The following is a 17,477-nucleotide window of genomic DNA, read 5'->3' on the forward strand; positions in this document are numbered from 1 at the left end:
TATTTGCCTTATGAGAGTTCTAGAAGGAGAAGAAAGAAAGAAAGGGGAAGAAAGCTTATTTAAACATATAATGGCTGAAAATTTCCCACAGCTGAGAAGAGATATGTATATCCAGGTACATGACTTGAAGGTTCCCAGTCAGGTTCAATCTAAAGAAGATTTCACTGAGATAAGCTATAATCAGACTGTCAAAAATTAAAGACAAAGAGAGAATTTTGAAAGCAGCAAGAGAAAGAAGCTCATCATATACAAGGAATTCCAATAAGGCTATAAGCAGATTTCTCAGCAGAAACTTTGCAAGCCAGGAGAGAGTGTGATGATATATTCAAAGTGCTGAAATAAAGACTGCCAACCAAGAATACTTTACCTGGTAAAGTAGTCCTTCAGAAATGAAGGCAAGATATACACTTTCCCTGATGAACAAAAGTAAGGAACTTTATTGCCACTAGACTGCCTTATAAGAAATGCTGAAAAGGAGTTCTTCAAGCTTGAATGAAAGAATGCTAATTAGTAACATGAAAATATATGAAAGTATAAAACTCACTGGTAAAGTTAAATATATATTCAAATTCAAAATACTCTAATATTGTAATGGTTGTTTATAAATCATTTGTAATTCTAGTATAGAGGTTAAAAAACAGGAGTATTAGGGATAACTATAGCTACAATAATTTGCAAATGGATACACAATATAAAAAGATGTAAATTGTGACATCAAAACATAAAATGTGTGGGGAGGAGTAAAAATGTAGAGCTTTTCTGTATGTAATCAAAGTTAGATTGTTATCAGCTTAAAATAGGCTCAACTGTAAGAGGTTTTATGTAAACCTCATGGGAACCACAAAAGAAAGCCTATAAAAGATACATAAAAGATAAAGAGAAATTAATTAAAGCTTACTAAGGAAATTCATCAAATCACAAAGGAAGACAGCAAGAGAAAAAGAAAAGAACAAAGGATCTACAAAACAGACAGAAAACAGTGAACACAATGGCAATAATACATCCTCACCTATCAATAATTCCTTTAAATGGAAATGGATTAAATTCCCCAATGAAATGAGTTAGAGTGGCTGAATAGATGCAAGACTCAACTATACGTTGCTTACAACATTCCCAACAAAGGATAGATTATCCAGACAGAAAACTATTAAGAAAATATTGGACTTGCACTACACTTTAGACCAATGGACCTAATAGACCTAATAGACATGTGCGGAACGTCATCCAAAAGCAGCAGAATACACATTCTCCTCAAGCACAGACAGAACATTATCCAGGATAGATCATATGTTAGAGTACAATACAAGTCTTAACAAATGAGGAAGTTTTAAATCATATCAAACATCTTTTCTGGTAACAATGGTATGAAACCAGAAATCATTAATAGGAGGAATATGGGAAAATTCACAAATATGCGGAGATTAAACAATATGCTCCTAAAAAAACCAATGAGTCAAAGAAGAAATCAATAGAGAAATCAAATGGAAACACAACATACCAAAACTTATGGAATGCAGCAAAGCAATTCTAAGAGAATTTATAGCAATAAATGTGTAAAGTAAGAAATTAGAAAGAACTCAAATAAAAACCTAATGTTACACCTCAAGGAACTAGAAAAAGAACAAATTAAGCCCAAGCTTTGCACAAGGAAGATACTCAAGTTTAGAGCTGAAGTAAATGAAAATTAGAGCAGAAGTAAGTGAAAAGAAATCAGAAAGACAATAGAGAAGATCAATGAAACCAAGAGTTGTTTTTTTAAAAAAAAGCTAAACAAAATTGACAAACTTTTAGCTAGACTAACTAAAGGACCCAGGTAGACTTCTTTTTAAAAGAAGACATACAAATGACCAAGAAGTACATGAAAAGGGGCTCCACATTACTAATCATGGAACTGCAAGTCAAAACCACAGTGAGGGATGTTGAGGGTAGGGGAGTATATATATGTGGATGGGGAGGGCTATGTGCAAACTCTGTATTTTCTGCTCAATTCTGTTGTGAACCTGAAACTGCTGTAAAAGAATAAAGTCTATTAAAAAGAAATAAAATTTAAAAATAAATTTAAAAAAAACCGACCTCACACCTGTACAAGTGCTGTTGAGGATGTGGAGAAAAGGGAACCCTTGTTCATTGCTGGTAGGAATATAAATTGGTATAGCCACAGAGGAAAACAGTATGGAGGTTCCTCAAAAAATTAAATATGGGACTACCATATGATCATATACTCTGGGTATATATCCGAAGGAAATGAAATAACTCTCTAGAAGAGATATCTGCACTCCCATGTTCATTGCAGCATTATTCACAACAACCAAGACATGGAAACAACCTAAGTGTTCATAAATGGATGAATGGATAATAATGTACACGTACTATTAGCACAGGCCTCTTATATTCCTGCAAGAATATCTGAAAATTTTTGCTTTACTTTGCTAGAGTGAGAAACCTCCTGACCAATTGTTTAAATATCTTTTTCAAGTGGGGATTTAACAAAAAGCAAAGTACCTTTGCCAAAAATGTCAACAAACAAGTATTGGATTAGGCAGGGTGTTTGTTAAGTCTGCATTATATGTTTGCATCTTCCCCTGCCCTAATATAGTTTCCGTTTCACATATCCCATAGCTCCCTATCTTCTGGAGTCAACCAAAATTGATAGTAATAGATTAGGAATATGTATAGTTTTAAAGATCTTATAATAATTACACATATTATGCAGACAATAGAGCAATGTAAATTTTGCAAAAAGTTAGGTCAGGGTTTCAAATTTTTATGCTCTCATTTCTTAAAACTTCCTGAACGATGACAGTTTGCCTATAGAGCCAATTATTGGTTGTTCACAACTCATTAGCCAAGAAAGAGTGTGTTTCACTCACAGCTGTAGGACATCCTTACCTTCTTCAGTGACAACTGAAACGAAGCACTCTATTGTCTTGTCATTTAGGTGTCTGTTTACAAAGTTCCTTAAGCTTATTCTGGTCAATTGCTGGGGAAAAAAATGTGTTATTGAGGCATTTTGGCCAGGAACTGGAGACATAACCACAGGCAGAAACATGTTTGAAATATTGTTTACTTTGTTCAGAAAGAAATTTAAATGCCAGTTCCAGAAACAAACAAACAAAACTAAGCTAAACCAGAAGAAAATTATACAGTGCTGCTCAGAAAACAACTTGCAATGTGTTGTGCCAGTGATCATTTGATTTGGCATTGTTTTGTGATTCTAACAGGGTCAGTCCTGTTGTGCTGCAGCTATCAGACTACAGAAAACCTTTTATTTCCTTGTTTTATAATGTAACCTACTGACAGCTATGACATTGGAGCAGGGATATTTAAGCCATAATTTTGCACAGAGGTTGGGTTCCCTGCTTAGTTTCTTCCTACCTTCATGTAGTGACTGATTTGCTACAGTTTGCTTTTAATTATTTTAAAAATCTCATGCTTTGTTTTGTTTATTAGCAATCAATCACACATTGTATTGTGGACTCTGAAGGCCAACAGTGCCATGCAAACCAGTACAAAGGCCTGTAATTCATTTCAGCTGTTCTGGTGCGCGTGTCCTGCTTGTCCACGTCCAGAGTCCTTTACCACCAAAGCAACTCATCTACACTGTCTACTAACACAACTCCACCAGCCTCTTTTCCCTGCTACCTTGTCAGCCCCAAGGGCAGGTAAACTATTTTAATTAAGTTGAAGACCCCCTTCCTAACATGAGCCTCTAAATCCTCAAGCAAAGAAGTTGGAGCATCAATAGATACTGTTGACCAAAAATCTGACCTGGAAGACTAAGCAATTATATTGATCCTAAGAACTTGAGTAAGCAATTCTTACTGGCGTGCAGCTGTAAGACAGAATAAATGTTAATTGTCAATTGCTTTCTGAAGTTTTCTGTTGAAACAATAACATTGGAATCGGGGGGTGTCAGCTTACTGTGCTATTCATTGATCTGTGTAATGAATAACTATCAAATAGAGGTAGTTTAAATGGCTTTTGGGTAATTAAATGGAATAGCTTGCCTAATCAGCTTTCTTGAAGGATAATACAGAGCTCTTATTTTGTCTTGAAATTATTCTTCTGGCTGTTACGTTGATTAAATCAGACATTACATTTCCCTATTGCTGTCTCTTGCCTAATCATCAATGATACTTGAACTATTTCTCATCCCCTTGGCCCAAAGTGACCCACTGTTGCATTTCAAGTGCGAACACTTCTATGTGATTGGCATTTTGAATTAGACTTTGAATGGCTCTACTGTCTGCCCCTGTGAAGAGCTGCAAGGCAATGACAAACAATTAAATTGTCTCTGAATACAGAAATTCACAAGTCCTGAAAATACAACACAGTCATTGTGTGATGTGGAGTTAGAAAGCCCAAACTGCTTGACCTTAAAGCACATTCTGTGGCCTTGTGGCTCCAGCTAAATAGACAGTTCTCATTTCTAAAGCACAACCTAACTATACCACCTGGATCCACCTTTCCAGTCACTCAAGCATCAAACACTGCAGTGTGTTCAAATTCCCTCTTACTTTAGTAGATGTCAGCACCAAAGAGACATTTGGTACCCTTCCCTGGACCCCTGCAATCACAGCAGGGAATTTGGTTATTTCCATATTCAAGTAGAAAACCCATGGAGACCTGCAAATCAGGGGTAGAAAATGCAGAGGAGGAGCCTGCCTTCCTGGGTTTCTACCTGAATCAGAACCGTGGAAGTGATTCAGGCAAAGAGCACACAGAGACAAAAACTTCAGGCAGGCTAACCCTTATTCAGAATGTTCCCTGAATTTCATAGGTTCACTGTTTACTGTCACTCCAGAGGTATGGCTTAACTCCAACTCTATCAGATTTAAAAACATGAAGTTTAACAATTATGAATCAAACTAAGAGTCATTAACTTAAAATGGCCTCCAAAAGATTAACATGTAAACTATATAAAAATTGATTTATGGCCTCAAGTTCTCAAGGTTGTAGCTCTTTAGGGATTTCTCTTCAATTCAGTTAGTACCACTAAAGCCCTCTTTTGTGTACCAGCCAGACACATTGTCACTTACCCCCTAGTTGACAAGTTCCTTTTAACTATAATGTCTGTGCTTGTGACATTTCCCAATGATTTCCGATTAAAACCGCCTGATACCTATGTATTTGCTTTGAGATTTGACTATTGGGTATCTTAAAACTGTGCTGCATTTTCTCTCAGCCTGGTTGGTGGTCCACTTATAATGCAAAGCAAGGTCCCTGGCTGTCTACAGACAATGAATAAAAAGAGGGAGGAAGTGACTTGAAGAAGCTGAAAGGAGAGAGATGAAGTAGGTTTCAGGAAAAGAAAAGCTGGGATCCTGCCCTCCCAGAAGTCCAGTGGCGGTAAATGCTGGCCCTGATTTTCTGGAAGCCAGTTTACAGAATATAATCAAGTGTGATTTCTCCTAATTACCTCAGAACTAATTAGGGAGTACCCCGCACGCAAGACCTCTACCTAATTAGACACGTCTGGTAAGGAGGTATTTGCATATCTTCAAGTTACGTTATGTCACTCAGACATTTGAGCTGATGAAAACTGACATTTATCATAAAATTTAAACTCATCGCGTTGAAACCAGGAGTCATGAGAAGCTCACAGCTGCGAGTTTGGGAACCTCCTTTAATTGATGAGATACAGCGTCTCTGCCTCCTGAAGCAAATCAGGGCAGAAGCAGGAGGAATGTCAATACGCTGAGGTCAAACCGTCGCAGCGGGGGCAGAGCTGCAGACGCTGCCGTGATGCAAGTCCCCTGACTGCCATCTCCAGCTTTTCTCTTCTCTCTTCCCTTGGGATTCATGAAGCAGCACTTAGGGGGAAAGCTCGCCTCCCTCCCCTCTCACTCTTTGCTCTGTTTTACCTTTGCTCTGCCATTTCTACCTATTAGAGAATTACCAGCAAGTGCTTATAGTGACAATTTTTGGACAAGGAAGAGGCCCAGAGAAAGAAGCCATTTTGCAGTTGATTCTCAGGAACATACCATCATTTCATGTGACTGTATTTGCCTTCCAATGATTACAAAGAGGAGCTTTTCAAATTACAGCGATAACTGTTGCTGACTATATGCTAAGCATTGCCCTCCATCGTTCACACGAATTGATTTGTCTGATCCTTGCAGAATTCCTCTGAGGTAGATGCTCTTATTATCTCTATATTAGTGGTTAGGAAGTAGGGCCCAAGAGTGATAGAATAAGTTGCTCTAAATCAGCCAGTTTGTAAATTGAATTCAAGATTTAAACATGGCCAACCTGACTCTAGAGCCTGAGCTCTAAGCATCTCCAGTTTTGCTGTTCTTTCCTCAGAGTACGCGTGTTCACAGTAACATACACACAGACACACAGACACACAGACACACACAGAGGAGGTTTCTAAAGGGGTCCTGGAGGGCTTTCAGTGATTCCCAAATACATTTTTCAGTTATTCCCATCATATGTTGGAAAGAAATCCCACTTTCTATCAGTGACCTAGGTTTCCTGAATTCTTTTTTCACTGTTTGACAGAAAGAAAAAAAAAAAGGAAAATAGGATAGTTGCTACCTGTATTTGACATTTGTTACTTTTTTCGAGCTTTATTGAAATATGACTGATGTATAACATTGTGTAAGTTTAAGGCACACAATATGATGATTTGATACATGTATATACTGTGAAATGACTACCAGCAGATTAGTTAACACATTCATCAACTCATAATTTGCATTTTTACTGTTGTGAGAGCAATTAAGACCGAAACTCTTAGCAACCTTCAAGTATACAATACAGTATTATTAACTATAGTCACCATGCTGTAGATTACATTCCCAGCATTTGTTCATTTTATAACTGTAAATTTGCACCCTTTGGCCAACATATTATTTCCCACACACACCAGCCACCAGCCAGTCTACTCTCTGTTACTGTGAGTTTGGTTTTTTTAAAATTCCACACATAAGTGAGACACACTATTTGTCATCTTCTGTCTGATTTATTTAACTGAGAATAATTCCCTCAAGGTTCGTCCATATTGTCACAAATGGCAGAATTTCCTTCTCTTTTATGGCGGAATAATGTTTCAGTTTACATTTATATACATACAGTTGACCCTTGAACAACATAGGTTTGAACTGCACAGGTCCACTTATTCTCTGAGTTTTTCACTAAATATTTCCTGCAGGACTATACAGTCCACGGTTGGTTGAATCTGCAGATGTGGAATCGAGTATATGAAGGGCTAACCATGAAGTTATGCTTGGATTTTCCACTGTGTGGAGCGTCAGCACTCCTAACCCCGCATTGTTCAAGAACCAACGGTATATATACATATATATTTATCAACTATATATAATCATATTTTCCTTATCCATTTATCTGTCAGTGAACACTTGATAGTTTCTATGTCTTAACTATTGTGAATAATGCAGTGAACACGGGGGTGCAGATATCTCTTTGAGATAGTGATCTTACTTCTACTGGATATAGGCCCAGAAGTGGGATTGCTGGCTCATATGCTAGTACTATCTTTAATATTTTTCATATTTTGAAGAACCTTTATACTATTTCCACAGTGCTACACCAACTTATATACCTACCAACAATGTGCAAGAGTTCCCTTTTCTCCACATCTTCACCAGCACTTATCTCTTGTCTTTTTGATAATTTACATTTTGACCTGTGTAAGGTGACATATCATTATAGTTTTGATTTGAATTTCTCTGATGATTAGCAATGTTGAGCACCTTTCCATGTACCTACTGGCCATTTGGATGTCTTATGAAAAATGTCTAGTTTACCTCTCTGCTCATTTTTTATCAGCTTATTTTTGTTCTATTCATTATATGAGCTCCCTAAATATTTTGGGTATTGATTCATTATTGAATATGTGATTTGCAAATATTTTCTTCCATTCCATAGGTTACCTTTTCATTTTATTGATAATTTCTTTTGCTGTACAAAAGCTTTTCAGTTTGACATAGTCCCACTTGTTAATTTTCGTTTTAGTTAACTTGTGCTTTTGGTGTCAAATCCAAAAAAATCATTGCCAAGTCTAATGTTAAAGAGCTTTTTCCTATGCTTTCTTCTAGGAACCTTATGGTTTAAGTCTGTTTAAGTTCTTAATTCATTTCAATTTTTGTGAGTGGTGTAAGATAGAGGTTCAGTTTCACTCTTTTACATGTGGATATCTAGTTTTCTTAGCACAATTTATTGAAAAGACTTATCCTTTCCTCAGTGAACATTCTTGGTTCCCTTATCAAATATTAGTTGATCATATGTATGTCAGTTTATTTTGGGCTCTTGATCTGGTCTATATGTCTATTTCTATGTCAGTACCATAATGTTTTTTAAATTTTTTATTTTTTTATATAAATATTTTATTTTATATAAAATTTCTTTATATAAATTTTTTATTTTTTATTTTTATTGAAGTATAGTCAGTTTACAATGTAGTGTCAATTTCTGGTGTACAGCACAATATTTCAGTCATATAGGAACATACATATATTCATTTTCATATTCTATTTAACCATAAGTTACTACAAGATACTGAATATAGTTCCCTGTGCTATACAGTATAAACTTATTGTTTATTACCATACTGTTTTGATTTCTATAGCTTTGTAATATAGTTTGAAATCAAGAAGTATGATTCCTCCAGCTTTGTTCTTTCTAGAGAAATCTTTAGCTATTTGGGATCTTTCATGGTTCTGTACTAATTTGGGGATTGCTTTTTCTATTTTTGTGAAAAATTCTATTGGAATTTTGATAGGAACTGCATTGAATCTGTAGATGGCTTAGGGAGGAATGGACATTTTAACAATATAACTATTCCAATTCATTGAACCCAGGATATATGTCCATTTGTTTGTGTCTTATTCAATTTCTTTCATTAATATTTTATAGCTCTCTGAACATCTTTAAAACAATTATTTTAGTTTTATGTCAGATAACTCATGGATCTCATTTCTCTGTGGTCAGTTACTGGAAGTTTACTGAGTTTCTTTGATGGTGTCATATTTCCCTGATTCTTTATGATCCCTGTAGCCTTACATAGGTGTCTGTGCATTTGCAAGAAGCAGTCAACTCTTTTAGACTTTATGAACTGACTTCTACAAAGAAAGACCTTCCCGTGCAGGTTGGGCATACTGGAACATGCTGTGACCTCGAATCTTGTGGTCTGGGACACCAAGCGTAGGGGCTTATGGTGGCTCCAGGCCCTGGAGGATGTGTTGGCTTGTCCATTGAGGCCTCTTTGTTCCTTGTTATTGACAACTGCATGATCCTTGGACAGAGCTGCAGGGATTGTGCAGTGGCTGAGAGGGCTATTGGGATCCTCAGTGGTGGCTCCATGTCCAGTAGCTAGGAACTAGGGCAGGTGGTAGTTGTGGCTGGAGCCAGTGGTGTGTCTGTGCTAGCTGCAGGGGCTGGCTGCTGGTATCAGTGTGGTAGCAGGGACCAGATGTAGACACATGAGGAGTGATGAGAGCCAGGGTTAGCGCCAGAGGCCAAGGTCGACTGTGGGCACATGAGCAGCTTCAGGGACTCTGGCTGTTGGCGTGCATTCCTGTGGCTGCAGAGGTTAGGCGTGGGCGTGCAGGCCAGTGACAGGAGTAAGGGCCAGATATCAGCCCACAAGCTGCTGTGGGGCCTTAGCTGCAGGAGTAAACTTGTGCAGCTATCGGGGCAGCCACAGGTGAACACACAATGGTGGCGGCTGGCCATGGAGGCGTAAATACCTGTACAGCTGCAGAGGCCAGGGCTGTCTGCTGGTGTGTGTCTGGGGCTCCTGCAAGGCAGCAGGAAGGGAAGAGGGGAGGAACACAGGTGGCTGGCATCTTTGAATATGAAAATCTGTGGAGAGAAAACCTCAGCAGTGACATTTGCAGAGGGTCTGCAGCAGCTTTGTTGGCCATCGGTTTCCTCAGCGATGAAAGCTGGGAGAGTCTGCAGCATCCCCAAGGGCTGCTGAGGTCCTCTGCCAAGCAGGCCACTGGGAACCATGGTCACTCCTGCTGTGTGGCTGATACTGGTGGCCCCTACCCTTCTTCCTTGTTCCTAGCCATCTCTAAATGTCTCAGCTTATTGGGCTCTGGTTGAAATGAAACCAAAGTGGTTCTTTGCACAGTATCCTGAAAGGTTGGGGAAGCTGGTTGTTCACTCCACTTTCCTTTTCCCAGTGAGGGAAACTCTCAGGCTGGGAAGTTCTCTCTTGGCACTGAAAAATACTGTCCTGGGGGATGGGGTGATGCCAGCAAAATGAAACTACAGTGAACCCTTGAACAACACAGGTTTGTACTGCCGTGTTCACTTATACACGGCTTTTTTTCAGTAGTAAATACTACAATACTGCATGATCCATCTGTGGTTGTTGAATCAGCAGTATGGTGGACCCATGGATATGGAGGGCCAACTATAAACTGAAGCCTTGCTCTCCTGGGGAGGACGTCCTCCAGCTGCCAGCCGGGGCGAGAGGGAGCCCTGTGGCAGTCTGGAGTGGAGTCTGTGCCTCGCTGAAAGCTGGGGAAAGGAGAAGGCTCCGTTCAAATATTGTAATCTGGCCTTTCTTATCAAACTCACTGATTTTCTTCAATAGATATTTCTTCATTTGCTGTTTGTCCTTAAGACCATTTCGGGAAGCTTTAGATGAGTGGTTTTGTTATAGTTTTCACCACTTTCATTGGGGAGTGAGTCTGGGGTGCACCTCATGTGGTCGTGTGGGAAGTCAGTCTTCTCCCAGTGTTTCTTAAACTTTTCTAAGACTGTGTTCTTTTCCATCATTGCACTTATGACAGTTACACAATTTACTATTGCTTGAGGTCCTTTGATGAATGTTGCTGTGGGAACAAGACAACAGATTTGATTTTTTTAAAAAGAGTTGTGGTTTAATTAAAAACTACATACAATTTAGTGAGTCCCATGAATGAGTTGGGACACCGTCACACCTTGGTTTCTTACTGCATCAAAATTTCAGATGGCCTTTTATACATGATACAACCTAAGACACTCTCCAAGAATTGCCTGGTGGTCAGAGGGGAGGAGCCTCTGGATAGTCAGGGAGAAAGGCGGAGAGTTGTGCCACTTCACAGAGGAGGGCAAAGTAGATCATTGAATCTTACAGTCCTAAGTAAACTTCAAAAGGCTATTTGAAAGTACAGTGTGCAAAGGTATGTTTATAGCCTATATTTGAAAGGGTCATTTTTTTTTCCAGTAAAGCATTAAGGATCTTTCACTGTGTTGAGGTTTAACTTTATTTCTTTAATTTATGATGTGCATTATGATGGAAGCACTGAGTTATTTATTAATATGTAACTGTACCTGGAGTATAAACGTCTCAAAAGGATTATGACCCGTACCTTGTACAGTGGCTGGTGCATAGTAAGTACTTAACAAATGTTTGTATTATGAATGCATAAATGAAGGAAACTTACCTGGGAAATTAGAAATTTCCCAATAGGTCCCCATTGATGGTTCCTTTTGTAAAATCCTAAGTCCCCTGAAAGTGGTTCTATAGTATTTGACTGTATCTGTAACTAAACAGAAAATAAGGTGAGAGTGTTGGAGGAAAAAAGCAACATAAATCGCTTAAAGGACAAAAGGGGAGCCATGAGGCAACGTAGACAAGTGTGAAGGTAAACTTCTCTCTAATGAAGTAGTGTTTCCTGGTCTGGCTTTTGTTTAAGTTCCTCAGGCTTGTCAGTCCTGAAGAGTGTGACTGAACGCACTGATGAGAGAGGAGTGTCTGTCTGGTCGTGACGGATGTGTACACGGACACTGTGGGCTGGAAGGAGCAGCTGTTTGAAGAAAATCTCAGAAAGTGTGACGGCCCTTCCGCCACAGGAAGTCCTTTGGAGCCAGCGCTCCTAGGTTTTGGCGGGGTTGTTGAGTGTGGCCCTTCATGGAGCCGGGGCCCCCGGGGTGGCTGCACACGCAAACAAGGAACGTATGTCCTGCAGTTGAATGAACGTGTCCCTGCACTGCATTGTGGACAAAGGACGTAAGTGTGGGTGAGTAATACTGTGGCTTCCCTGTGTCAGACTTAGAAAACACAGAGATGCGGGGCTCCCCAGAGCACAAGTAGTTCTAGAAAGGCATCATTTTACATACACTTCACCACATGTGAGAGGAACCTAGAGAAGAGGGGTTTCAGTCTTGTTCCAGTAAACTTCCCCAGTGTCAAGGGTGTGGGGTGCTGTGCTGACGCTGGAGGGGCCAAGCCTCTGATGCCGGATGCAGAAGCTGATGAGTGTCTTAGTCAATGTTCCCTCCAAGCAGAGAGGAGAGCGGACTGACGTGCACAGGGTATGTTTAGGGTGCGGTAATCCCAGGTAAGGGGAAGGGAAGACATGCAATAAGGGTCAAGCAAGTTAGCACTGTGTATGGACTTCTGGGGCTCCATCCGGCTGGGGGATTCTGGGAGCCGGGGGCATGGACACCTCAGAGCTGCTTCCCAGGCCGGGACTCCTCCGGCCCTCGCAGCTGGCCTGGCCAGGCAGACTGGCCTGTGCGATAGATCAAAGTCCTCAGGCAGGTGGAAGTGGGGGAGTTCACAGCACGAGTTAAGGCTCGGGCTGCAGCGGGCAGGGGCTGAGTCTGCAGAGCGGTAGGGACAGGGGTCAGCAGAAGCCCAGAGGTCGGGCGGGGGCGGTGTTTCCGAGGGTCTGAGCGCACGGATCAATGGCAGTTCTCACTAAAGCAGCCCTGAGAGGTGGTCAAGGGCGGAAGGACCTGGGTGAGGACAGCCCAGAGTGTGCAGAGTGGGGCCCATGCCAGCCTCTGTCCCGTGGCTAAGCTTCTGCGACCAGAGCTGGGGATTCTCTGCCTTGTCTTTCTACTGCAGGTGGTCCTGGTCTGCAAAAGGCTCTGTGGGAGTTGTGTTTACAGCTCTTGGGGCGAATCTTGTGGAGAATAAGACCACATGCTCACGGTGTAAAATTAGGTATGATGTACATGGACTTGTGTTGCATTAACAGAGGAGGGGTGTGCTCAGAAACCAGTAGCTGGGTGACCACAACACATGAAATTCTTAATGTATCCCATTACAAGAAATTATTGTAAAATCGAAGAGCCCGTCTGTCTTGTACCATTTGGGCGCCTATAACATCATATCCCAAACTGGGTAGCCTATAAACAACAGACATTTATTTCTCACAGTTCTGGAAACTAGAAGTCCAGGATGACGGCACGGGCATATTTGGTGTTGGGTGAGGGCATCCTGCTTCACGAACGGCACCCTTTCACTATGTCCTCACGTGGAACAGGGCCCAAGGGATCACTCCAGGCCTCCGCTATGAAGCCACTAATCTCCCTCATGAGGGCTCTGCCCTCGTGACCTAATCACCCCCAGATCCCCCACCTTCTAATACCATCACCTTGGGCATTAGGTTTTCAACAGATGACACTGAGGAGGAAATATTCAGACAAGAGCACCATCCGAGGACTGCCTTGTGGTCAGCAGTGAAGTGCAGGAATCAGGTCCTCGGGTAGCACAGGGAATCCCTGTGAGACTCAGCAGGGCAGACACATCAGCAGGGGAAAGCGGTAATGGTAGGACACTTAAAAAGTATGACAGCATCTGCTCAGTGCGACCCTGAGCATCTCTGTTTCCACTGAGACCTACTTTACCCATAGCTCCTGGCAGAAAGCACAGTCCTTCCGGGAGGGGCTAATTTCTTCAGCAATGCTTATGAAGACACCTGACTGTGCCTCTCCTGGACAGCTCCCCCGGCCGCCTCTCAGGGATGCTGTGGCTTAGGAATTCTGAGAGAGAGTAATTGCTAACATTCAAATAGCCATGGATTCCAAGACCAGACTAAACCAATGTCAACCAGTTAGCAAAATATCCCAGGAGCTAGGGATGGGGGCTCATGGGTCTCAGAAATTGAAGGGGGTTCCTAGCCTTGCATCAGGGATGTTATTAGTAACATGCAACAACCATCAGGGGGCAAGTACTGAAGAACAAGTTGAGCTGGAGAAGGTTTTAGGGCCCCAGCTGTGTGAGGCACTGACTCTGCAGTCACTGGGTCCTGGGGGAGGGGGGCCGGGACAGTGGAGGGTGTAGAACACTTAGGTAACCCGTATTAGCTAGTGTAGTCCTTGACAGTGTGAACTAGCCATCCCACATCAGGGATCCCCCATGGTACCCGGACCCCAGCTCACCAGCAACTCATACAGCACCTTCGTGTGAATTAGCAGAAGGCGTTCTCTGCTGTCAGGCTGGGTGAGCAGACTGCTGGCTTGTCTGTGAGGAGGAAAGGCTCCCAGCAGGAAGAGATTTTTAGGAAATGAAAGGGTCCCCTCTGGGTGATGAAGTAGACAAAGGTAGCTCCTCAGAGTGAAAAGGCACTGTCTCTAAGAGAAGGAACTGGAAAAGCTCCCAGCCCACTGCATGAACAATGCTTCCTCCTTGCGAGAAGAGGACGAGAAAGCAGTGCCCCCTCTGGCAGATGCAGCAAGGCAGGGGGAGAGGAGAATCCAGGCTAGATTTCAGCACCCCCATCCCGCCCTCATGACCCAGCCCTCTGTGCAGTGCACGAACTGCACAACTGTTCCCGGTGGGGCTGCCTAACCCGGGTGGCACTCCTTAAGGTTAATCTGCTCCATCCCCCAAACTTACTTATTCTTTCTTCCTTGAGCACCACCCTCTCACTTAAATATGTTAGAAAGTTTAGAGTTTCCAGTCTCCACAGTTGATTTGGGTTATCTTTTTCAATTTATTTTAACTTCGGCACATTTACTATAGTACAGCCATGTAGGGAGAGACTGCCGGCTGGAGATGGCTCCATGGAGAACATGGTGCTTCTTCCCAATGTCAGGTCCACAACCTTGAACTCAAGGCAGCCCCTCCATCCCCAGAGCAGAAGGAGGAGCACCCAGGAATGGGGTTCGTTCCTGCATGTCATTCTGCCAACGTCCTGCAGCTTGGCCTGCAGGGAGTGCTTTCAGGAGTGAGAGGATAATTCAGTGTTCACAGCCCATTGATTTCCTGGCCACGGCTGCAGAAATGTCGATAAGGTGCCAATTGTGGCAGGATTTGCCTTGTGATCCATTCTCTTTTCTGCTGAAACTCAGTTTGTCAAGGCCACCAGAGAGTCCAGGCCGACTCTCTGTCACTACAGCCTGGGCTGCACTGGGGTCATTGACTTGGTTTCCACATTGGTTACCTCGTATTCTAGAACGTAACCATTGTGCATATTTATATTGGGGTATGTACCTTGGACAACTACGATGTTTGAAGATTTAAGACCTCTGCCTCCAGAGTGTTTAGAGATACATATTACGAGACACATGACAGGCTCTGAGCAGGACGGCAGGAGAAGCGGTTTTCCCCGAACCGTCTCAGTAGTGTCTGTCAGGTCACCTCTCACCCTGGAAAGCAAATCATCCACTGCAGAGGAAACGTTTGATGACATCATGACGATAAATCACACCATCTTGAAGGCCAGCTTGCGATTCCAGGGTCAGTGCAGAGCAGCACCACCTTCCGTGCTGACTCGGGAGGGGCTGCGCTGCCCATGTGAGGTCCCTCGTGGTTCAGGGGCAGGGGCGCTGGGCCCGCAGAGCGGCCTGGGCAGGTGCCTCCCAGTGACTCCACCGCGCGGATGGGATGCGGCTCCTCCAGCTGCCTGTTTTCGTGTCCAGCCCCCTCACTCCACTTACTATTGTGGAGGGGCTCCTCTCTGCCGCCTCAATGTCCCCTGTCCAGTTAGACCCGGCAGTGACGCTTCAGGACTGTTCCTCTTTGCACTGTGACATCTCCTCCCAAGTTACACACGGCCCCGGTGGTCCATGCTCCTCCTCTTCGCCTCATTCACACCTTCTGTTCTGTGCGGTTACTGGTCATCCGCAGTGGTTGTGGAGGCTCTACACCGAATCCCGCCCCCCACGGCAGATCCAGCCTGGCACTGAGGGGTCACCTCATCCTCTTTGCCTGCCCTGGTTGCGCTGCGTCCGGCCCCAGCACTGCGCTGAGTCTGGATGTGCCCATGCTGTCCAGTTTCCCTCTGGCCGAGCACAGTGAGGTAAGTGTGAGCTTCTTCCTCTTTACTCTGTTCACACGCCCCGCTCACTCACAGGCCGCTGCACTGAGGACGTGGCGCTGCTCCTCGCTGCGAGTTTCCTCTCCCCTCGCGCTGGGTGAGTGCCCAAGGGCGTCAGGATCTCCTCTTCCTGTGCACACCCCGACCAGTTACCCAGTGCACTCAAGTGCGGACACCCTCCTCCTTGCCCGTTTTGTACGCCCCGTCAGTGGTGACAATGCTGTGAGGACCGCCCTGTGCTCGTCCAGATTGGCGGTGCACTTACCCCATGGCACTGACGATGCCTTCCTCCATCCCGCTCACTTCGCCAGCGCTGCATCCTGCTTTGTGTGTTCTGCTTTCTGTCCTGCTCACGTTCCGTGCAGTGTAACCACCGTGCTGGTGGTGCGGGGGCTCCTCCTCCTGGCCCCGTTCACATAACCCTGCCACATTACAGCACTGAACTCATGGTTTGCCCCACTGACAGATCCTGCCCAGTTCCGCCTCAGTACTAAGGGTGTGAGGATTCTCCCTTTTGGTCTGTTCACGTCCCCACAGAGGAAGGGAGGACCCCCTCTTCTCCTCTTTGCCCTCCTTACCTCCCACATCAGTCCCACCTGTGCACCGAGAGGCCAGTGATCACCCTCTTTCCCCGTTCACACTTCCAGTCCAGCTGCCCCACTGCACCAAGTGTGTGGGGCTCTTTTTGTTTGCCATGGTCACACTCCTGCCCAGGTAATCATGGTACTCACGAGTGGTACCTCATCCTCTTTGTCCTGTTCACATCCTCTGTCCACTGATGCTATTACAATTATGGAGCAGGGTTACTATCCTTTGCACAGATTACCCTGGTCAGTTATGCCAGTGATACCAGCACATGGATGAGGCAGGGCTCCTCCTTCTCTTTGCCCTCCATCCCCTGAGTTTGCCTTATGATGGCTTGTCTTCCAGAGCAGCTCAGGCTCTCCTGATCCTGAGATCCCAAGCCTTGCTTCCCAGCAGGGTTGGCATGCAGTCTGTATATGTGCCTCCTCACCCTCACCTCTGGTAGGTTCTTTCCTTCCCTGAGCAATATGATGAGAATTTCTCCTCCTCCACCCCCTCCTCCCCATATTGGGTCTCCTGGCAAGAGCCCATCCTTCTCCCCCACTAATTTTTCTGGCCAGAGTTCCCCTTCCTCTTCCCCTAAGTTGTGTGGCCTGGGCTCCATCTCCACTCCTAGCCCTTCTAGCCTTCGGCACATCTTGCTGCAGGAGCTTGCTGCCCCAAGCTCTCTCTTCAGGAGAGCCAGCTGAAATAGGGAACACACCTCCCCATTCTCCACCTTCTGTGGTGTGATCCTCCATGACCACCCTGATAAGACCCCCCAGAAGGAATCAGCATCCACCCACTGCCCTGAATGGGCTGCCTGCTCTGCGGTTACCTGTGAGGTCTGCATGTGTTCTAGCCATTAACCAACGTCACAAGCAATTTTGAAGGTATTTG

Source organism: Camelus bactrianus, chromosome X (genome assembly GCF_048773025.1).
Source record: "Camelus bactrianus isolate YW-2024 breed Bactrian camel chromosome X, ASM4877302v1, whole genome shotgun sequence".
In the NCBI taxonomy this organism is placed as follows: domain Eukaryota; kingdom Metazoa; phylum Chordata; class Mammalia; order Artiodactyla; family Camelidae; genus Camelus; species Camelus bactrianus.